We start from the raw sequence: 9,242 nt of genomic DNA, 5'->3' as shown, positions 1-9,242 counted from the left end.
TGAAACGCAAAAACAAAAAAAAATGTTTCACATAGTGAACCAAGTACAAATGAAACAAACACACTGCAAAACAAATATACGTTAATCAATACATTAAATATTATGCTTAGACAGGAAAAAAAACATATGACAACATATGGTCCACAAGTTTTAAGGTCATCATAATTTTATAGGTTCTCAAATGATTAAGTCATATATATTGTATTTTATATGTGTGTGTGTGAGAGAGGCATACTAAAACAAACTAAAATATAAATATAAAAACTTAAAAAAGGAAAGTAAAATGCACATACATATGCTTGGTTGGACTTGGTCTCCCTATAATGTTCACATTGGAGTGATGGGACGTATATTATAATTTGTTACGAGATTTTCTTTCATTTTCAGTTCAAATGAGCATCTTTTAACTAAACCAATTAATTAAGTGTGACAGGACAAATTAGGATAAATAAATTTAAATCTTTAAAAAATAGGATAAATAAAGAATGAAAAAAAAAATTAGAAACATTTTTTAAGTAATTCATGATTATTTTTCACATTTTATATATTTTTTCACTATTTTCTATATAAATATTTTTAAATTTTTTTATTAAATATCGTATGTGATATCACAATCAATCTATTATTTTTAACCACTTTTCTCTATTTTTTTTATTCACATTTGATTAGTTACTTATTACGTAAGATTCATTCTGTGAGATCGGTGAAATCCCTCATAAGCCACTAATTTAAGATAATCAATGAGATGGTTAATGTTATAACTAATGAGTTGCTAATGCATTTTTTAGGAAAAAATTAAATTTCATATATATATATATAAATATAAATATATATATATATATAGAGAGAGAGAGAGAGAGAGAAAGAGAGAGGGTTCATATGAAAATGATATATATTTAAGAAAATAAGAGAATGGTTAAATTACGTACAAAATCACATATGAGTTTACATTAATAGCCAAAAAAGTGTGAGGACAACCCCATAGCTGTGTGGCAAGGTTGCATGACAAGAGCGTGCGAATCACATGTGATTTTGTGCATGATGTTAGTTATAAATCACATGTGATTTGGTCATTCTTTTATTATCTTAAATATGTATCATTCTCATACGAACTCGACTATATATGTGTGTATATATATATATATATATATATATATATCTTTTCCTCTCCTCTCTCCTATAAAATGCTCAATTAAATATGTACATAAGATGAACATATTGTGAACACAATAAAAACAATTTTAAGAAATTTGTACTGTGTTCACAAGTGATAGTTTTTTATTTAGTTTTTTTGCTTTATTGGTGTTCATAATATGTTCACAACTATACCAAATCTAATATATTTAGAATGTCTTTACAATTTATAACAGTGTTTACAAATTTATAATAATATTTCTAAAAAATGTTCATAATGTGTTTACATTATGTGCACATTTAATTACGTGTGTATATATAATTATACATATACACCCAAAATATGATTTATCATAATTAATTAAATTAAAACTTAATGTTATTTTGTTACCAAGGGCTATGTTGACATTTCCTTTATATTTAGACATCAATGAGTGTCATTATCCAGAGAAGTTTCCATGTTATGGAACTTGTGTTAATACGGTGGGGAATTACACATGGAAATGTAAAGAAGGGTATTCTGGTGATGCCAAAATTCGAGATGGTTGTCGACGTAAACCGTTCCAACCTCTTGTGTTGTATATAGGTAATTCTTCCTTATTTTCATTAATTGACTGTTGGCTAAGATTTGTACTTACTAAATGCGCACTTCAACGTCAAACTCAATCGTATAACAAAAAACAATCTTTGCATATCTTCGCTACTACCTTTGTTGAAGGTAAAACTTGCCTTTTACGTACTATTATTTTAATATTTGTTTTTTTGAGATTTGGAGAAACACGGTTTAGGAATTTATCCTCCTATTGACTCGCCCAAAACTACGTATCTCTAAATTTCATATAAATTAGACTCGACATCTAAGTAGATTCAAACCATTAATTTTCAATATACATTATAAAACCTCTATTCTTTCCTCAAAAACTTATGTGAAAAACAATTTGATGGTTTATCATATGGTATCAGATCTAGTCAAGAGTTACCACTCAAGAGATTTAACAATCTTGGGCAATATATATTCATCTAGCTCTGTCACCCAACTAGCACCATCTCGAGACTCTAGGACTCCCTATTAAATAACCAAATTCATGAGGCAACAACGACCGGCACTCGAGATACAACTAGATCGTACTAGATTGAATTTTCTCTTGGTTTGTGATCTTTTTTTCCCATTTATTGTTATGTCCAATGTTTTCTAAGGCACACCTTTCAACCAAAGATGTCAACTAATGGAAGTTGATGTGCTCATAATTGCTTTATAGGTGTGGGGTCTGGATTGCTCACAATACTAATTGTATTATTGTTGTCGTACTTCACGGCCAAGAAAAAGAAGCTAGTTAAGCAAAGAGAGAAATGTTTCAAGCAAAATGGGGGTGTGCTATTGGAAGAGAAATTGAAAATGACGGGTGGGATCAGTGTCCATGCCATGAAAATTTTCCATGTTGGAGAGCTAGAAGAAGTGACTAATAAGTATGCAGAAGACAAGATTTTGGGTAGAGGAGGCAACGGCATCGTGTAGAAGGGAAATCTACTAGATAATCGTGTTGTGGCAATCAAGAAGTCCCAAAGATTGGATCAAGGACAAAGGGAGCAATTCATAAATGAAATGGTAATTCTTACACAAATCAATCACCAAAATGTGGTGCAGCTTTTGGGATGTTGTTTGGAAACTGATGTTCCACTGTTAGTTTATGAATTTGTCTCTAACGGCACTCTTTACCATCACATCCATAATAGAAAAAGTGGTGTACCGAGATTGTCTTGGAATAGTCGTCTAAGGATAGCACATGAATTGGCTGGTGCTCTTGCTTATCTTCATAGTGATGCAAGAATGTCAATTATACATAGAGATGTGAAGTCTAGTAATATCTTGTTGGATGATAGTTACACTGCAAAACTTGCAGATTTTGGTGCATCAAGGTTAATCCCGTTAGGTGATCATAATCAAGTCACTACACTTGTTCAAGGGACGTTAGGATACTTGGATCTGGAATATTTGCGTACAGGTCAACTAACAGATAAGAGTGATGTGTATAGCTTTGGAGTGGTTCTTGCAGAACTCCTAACAGGAAAAAAACCCATTGCTAGTGAAAGATGCCTAGTGGAGCAATCTCTTGCAACATATTTTGAAAAGACAATGAAGGAAAACCGATTGCTTGAAATTCTTGAATTTGAAGTGGTAAAGGAGGCAACAGATGAGCAGCTAAAAGCAACATGTGACCTGACATGTAGATGCCTTAACCAATTAGGTGAGAACCGGCCCAGCATGAAAAAAGTGGCAATAGAGCTTGAGACATTGAGGAAGTTTCGCAAGCATCCTCGTGTTAGCCAAGACAACTACAGTAAAATGAGTAGCTTAATGATTGAAAATAAACCAAATGATCTTTACGAAGTTCCTCTTATCACTAATAGTGACACTTTTGGAGAAAGCAGTTCTAGCACCGGTAGAATGAGAGGCATGATGAGCAAAGTGCAAAGTCCTCGTTAACAATTTAGTAGTGAATGGATGTTTTATCCAGCATCCGCTTCTATTTTTCATGTTTGAAGTATCATACAATTTACTTAAATATTTGAATTTATGTCAGTCCATTTTGTATTATAAAGTGCTTCATTTATAATATTCCTATCTTTGTTATGATTGTACCTTTCATATACTCCATGAACTAATATCTGATTAATTAATATGACAATATTTTGTGCATGTGTACTGATTGAGGACAACTTTTTAACGTCATCTTATGAAATTCCAGAGTGGGCATCCATGTTCCTTTTGTTGCTATAATTCTTTAAAACGACTCTTTCAGCATCATGGTTTCTCGCCTTCATCCATATCTAGCACTACTGCCCCTCCCCAATCTACCTTTTTCCTTGTGCCTTTATTTCCCTCTTATTCCTTGAAATATCGTTCACAACCCTCTCTAGTTTTTATAACATAATATCTATATACGCCAGATAAACTATACACCCTTCTCATTTTTTGTGAGGTTTGAACCTCTAACATTTTAGGCTAACTGTCTAAGCTAATTTGTTTATATTTGAAGCTAACTCTTTAAACCTTAGGGTTAATTTTTTTATATTCAAGGTTACTATATATGTTGCATCTTGGTCCGATCATGTAAAATCATCAAGTGGAAAACTCGAAATACACCAAAAATCGATAAGTTTTAAAGTTTTAAGAGATAATTTTTTGAAAAGAAAAAAAACTAGTGTATCAATTTTTTAATCGCTTAAATACTTGATCAACCCACAATAAATAAAAATGAAGTTCGAATTCGTGTAGTTATTTTATAGTTAATTCCTATTTTATTATATATTATGATAATTATTTTATAATACCGTACTAAAAAATCGTGGATCTGCGAGACCCTCTATGTTACCACCATATGACGGGTTTGCTCTCTTCATCTAATCATATACATACAATTTAACTCTCAATGACGTCTAACTTGGCCATTGGTGGTTACTCTTGAACGAAGGTCATTTGGGTTGTTTTGACAAAAAAATTCTATTTCTTAATTGTAACCCAATTTTTTTATATTTCTTAATTGTAACCCAATTTTTTTCTATTTCTTAATTGGACGTCTAAAATCTCGAGTGTGAATGGCAGATTTTGATAGCATCATATACTATTTAATGTTTGTTCTTGTGGAAAACTGAAAAGATACAAATAGTTATTGATTAAATATATCATATCAGCAAGGGCTGCACAAATTTAGATTGAAAACCCCATATATGCTCCTCCACATGGAAGCCACAAAACACAGCCATGAAAACCCTTGTTCTAACGTTGACAGTATATCTATTGTTCTCATTTCACTACAAAAATGCAGAGTATCAGCGAGGGAAAAATCCCTCGCAAATCCCTCGCTGAAAGGGCAATCCGTCGCTGATCAGTCGCTGATACTCCGTCGGTCAAATAGTCGTAGGTAATGCTATCAGCGACGGATCAGCGACGGATATCAGCGACGGATTTGCGAGGGACACTTTCAGCGACGGATCAGCGACGAATAGTTTCAGCGACGGATCAGTGACGGATCAGCGACGGATCTGCGAGGGAACCTTCAGCGACGGATCTGCGAGGGAACCTTCAGCGACGGATCTGCGACAGAACCTTCAGCGACGGATCTACGACGGAACCTTCAGCGACGGATCTACGACGGAATTTTTTAGGACTTTCATCGACGGATTTTCCCTCGCTAATCCGTCGCTAATTTGTATAAATTTAAAAAATAAATTTTTTGAAATTGGATAATTCCTGTATTTATTTATAAAAATAACCTGAAAATATTTAACAAACAAAAACTGTAAACAAATTTTAATAACCAATTCATACGATTTAAAATATGGATTCATAACATTTAAATATTCAATTCATACAACTTAATATTCGAATACATATAATCTAACTATCGGGATGTGGGGGAGTTGGGAAAACGTATCCTGACTGTCGCATAAACGTAGCAAAATGCTCCGATAATGCGGCCTGTTGGGCTAATGCAGCAGCTTGTCTGGCTTGTTCGGCCTCCAAATCTGCCCTCTTCCTCCGTTCGTCCTCCATTTCGGCCAGATGACGTTCCTCCCGTAACTGTGCCTCCTTCTCTACCTTTGCCAACTTCTCCCTCAACTCCGCTACCTGTAAATATTAAATGTTCGACAAAATCAGTAATTTGTTCCCAATTTTAGCAATGAGAAAGTTTATAACAATATAACCAACGTACCTCCGCTCTTGACTCGTATGATGACCCGCTACTGCTACATCTAAGTCGCATAATGAAATACCAAAACAGATAGTGGCAAACAGTATAAAATTGGCATCGATAAGAGTAATAGACAGGAACCTGACTTTAAAGACCACACCAAATGATTCTAGTATATCCCACTCAAAAGTAGGGCACGGGAGGAATAGGATGTACCCAAAGGGGTAGAAAAGTTGTTTTCATAATTGGTCACCCTATCAATCTCAACTAGCATCACAACACTTTGCTTAGTTCTGTTGGTTTCAGTTATTATTGTAAGACTCACAAGGCCTTGAAACACATTATATATAGGCATGCAAGACATRCMTGTGGATGTACCATTGAACCTCCAGCTGCAAGCAAGATGTCACAATAAATTTCCAAATATTAAAGAACCTCTCTCATTCAAGGTGTCATTCTGTAACAGACTAAGAGTTTGCCAGTCATCATGCTAATAACGGGCCCATTAGCATAAACTCTGGAATCAAGCTAACCAAATTACAGTACAACAAAAACATATCTGATCATTATGAGGAAAAACTTGAATCCGAACTATAAAACGGTTCGACTATAAGAATATATGCAGTTTCCCTACAATTTCTACTTCGCGGGTGCTAAATTGTRCTGTCCACACACTATGGGTTGAGCATTCGACAACTGAAATGGCACTAACGTCCTCTTAAATTTGAATTTTCAAAAAAAGAAGCTCTGCTAACTCGCTAAGTGCATAGTTTTTGATACTTGAATCAACTTGAGAATTCCTGTATCAATTTCATGAATCAATACGTATTCAAGATTTGCTTCATCACCATCCTTTTATTGAGGGGTTTCCAAGGATAACGTTCTCTTAAACAACAGTAACTGTCCCCAACCAGAATTTCCACATTTCGTATTCCTTTTTTAAGTTGTTTTTTATATCTCTTGCTAGCCTGCACAAGCCACAGAGTATGAACTGCACTATGAAATTGATTAAAACATCACAGAAAGAGTTCTTAGATCATTTGGTTCAAGAAGAAATGGAAATGGAAGCACATACCCAAAGCACGGTTCCATCCCCACCAAGAGTTACAACAAGATCAACTTTCTCATGCAGAAGCAAAATGCCATCCTCTGTGAATAACAAGACGAGAATGATCAACAAGAGAATTTTCTAGCTTATCCTTGAAATTAACGGCAATAGACATAAGATAAATGCTCGCTCTACATATAACTTCATTGAATTCTTTAATATCACAATATAATGTTACTTCATTTTGGTTCAGTATGAATCGCATAGCATCTCAACAAGAACTGCAACTCATATGGGAGAAAAACTATTGTTGTTGTGCAACTATAAAAAGTTATGTGTAGTAACCGCATTTGAAAGTAACATATTAACATACTTGAAATAAGAAATTGAAAGGGTAATTCTAAGTTGTACTAACTGAAGAATGGACGGTCTAATTCTACTTCTGGAAATCAGAATGGGTTGCATGGGTCACCATCTTTCCAGGTTTGCAAAAAGTTGTAGTATGGGGACTCTGATACAAGTTCTGTTCTTACTCGTGGTTCCACGTAAATATTTAACTTCTTCTCCTTCAACCACCTGAAAGAAATGAACATGTCGCAACAAAACTTCAATAACTATATAACAACTTCAAACCAATGTGCCTAATTGCATGCAGAAATTGTCTAGTAAAACCTCTAGGGAGCAATTTTGTTACTAATATTTCCCATCATATCAAGAAGATATGAGCATGGAACTCCCAGTTCATATATACGCAGGGGAGCGATCAAATGCAAACCACTCAATTTGTACAAACCGTGCAAACTTCATTCGACGGATGAGAGCGGTTTGCACGGTTTACACAAATATTCTGCAATTACAACATAAGCTTCTAAAATTCCAATACTTGGTTCTGTACAAATATATTCACAAACGGCATCTGCACTTGTTTTGTACAAATTACAACACCAACTAAACATKCGAATGCAATTCCTCCCARAATTACAACATAATTTTGTATTCATTAAAACCAAAACCGAGACTTCTTTTTTACTATCATGACTTTTGTATTCATTAAAACCAAAACGGCATCTGCACTTGTTTTGTATATGGACTCATGACTTATTTTTTACTATCATCCCCAAACTTTGGATGTTTTTGGATCTGCATACACTCTAAATGTAACCCAAATATTGTTCGATTTTCTACGTCTTTACATAAAAAGTAAGGGTACCTAAGTAAACCGAGACGGCGGAAATGGAGACGGTGGTGGTCGGAAATGGAGACGACGGTCGTGGTTGGTAACGGGTCCGGCGACTTGCTGTTGCTCGAAGATGGTGGTGGTCGGCGACGGGAAGGCGGTGGTGGTTGGCAACAGGTCTGGCGACTTGCTGTTGCTCGGCGACGGTGGTGGTCGGCGACGGTGGTTAGCAACGGGAAGACGGTGGTGGTCGGCAATGGGAAGACGGTGGTGRTCGGCAAATCGCGGCAAGACRGGAAGGAACCGATCGATCTATGTGTTAAAACRGTGGTGGTAGCGACGGGAAGGAACCGATGTGTTCAAAATGTGTAGAATCTGATAATGGGGGCTTGACCTAGATGATGGGTTTTATTCATAAGTTGATATCAGCGACGGATTTCCGAGGGAAATTCCGTCGCTAAAAATGTATTTTTTTTATTATTTAATATATTTAATTACTTTTTTAATTAAAAAACTAAAAATTTAATTAATTATTACATTAAACCGAATAAATCTCATTAAAGCCCAATAAACCGAATAAATCCCACTCAAAATAGCCCGGTAAATGGATTAACGCTCAGTTAAATGGGTCAAGGCCCAATAATACAGAGAATGAATATACGAATACCTAAATATATAAATGTGTACATATAACACATGAAAATCAAGAAAATAAGAAAATACGACATCAACACATAAAAATATGTACATATAACACATAAAAATGAGAAAATAAGAAAAATAAAAAAATCTCTCGCTGATCCCTCGCAGATCAGCGAGGGATTTGCGAGGGAATGTGAAATTTGTCATTTCCCTCGCTGATCCCTCGCTGATCTGCGAGGGATCAGCGAGGGAAATATTTTTGACAATTCCCTCGCTGATCCCTCACAGATCAGCGAGGGATCAGCGAGGGAATTTAATTTTTGACAATTCCCTCGCTGATCCTTCGCTGATCAGTGAGGGATCAGTGAGGGATTTTCCTATTTTCTTGATTTTTTTGATTTTTATGTGTTATATGTAGATATTATTATGTGTTATTGTCGTATGTATACATGTATATGTGTTGTTTATATATATATATATATATATATATATATATATTGTGGATGCTAACCGCGATTTGTATTATATATATATATATATATTACAC

The 9,242-nt window shown here is 34.8% G+C and overlaps 2 pseudogenes; both read left to right on the top strand.

Annotated features, from left to right (window-relative positions):
• Positions 1-3,619, top strand: part of LOC112502549 — a 5,035-nt pseudogene extending 1,416 nt beyond the window's left edge.
• Positions 3,620-8,131: 4,512 nt separating this feature from the next.
• LOC112502548 overlaps positions 8,132-9,242 on the top strand; it is a 9,708-nt pseudogene continuing 8,597 nt past the window's right edge.

This window comes from Cynara cardunculus, unplaced genomic scaffold, assembly GCF_001531365.2.
Source record: "Cynara cardunculus var. scolymus isolate 2C unplaced genomic scaffold, CcrdV1 Un_Scaffold_1571, whole genome shotgun sequence".
NCBI classification, from domain to species: domain Eukaryota; kingdom Viridiplantae; phylum Streptophyta; class Magnoliopsida; order Asterales; family Asteraceae; genus Cynara; species Cynara cardunculus.
The sequence above is the reverse complement of the archived record's forward strand: the minus strand, read 5'-3'. Positions and strand labels throughout refer to the sequence as shown.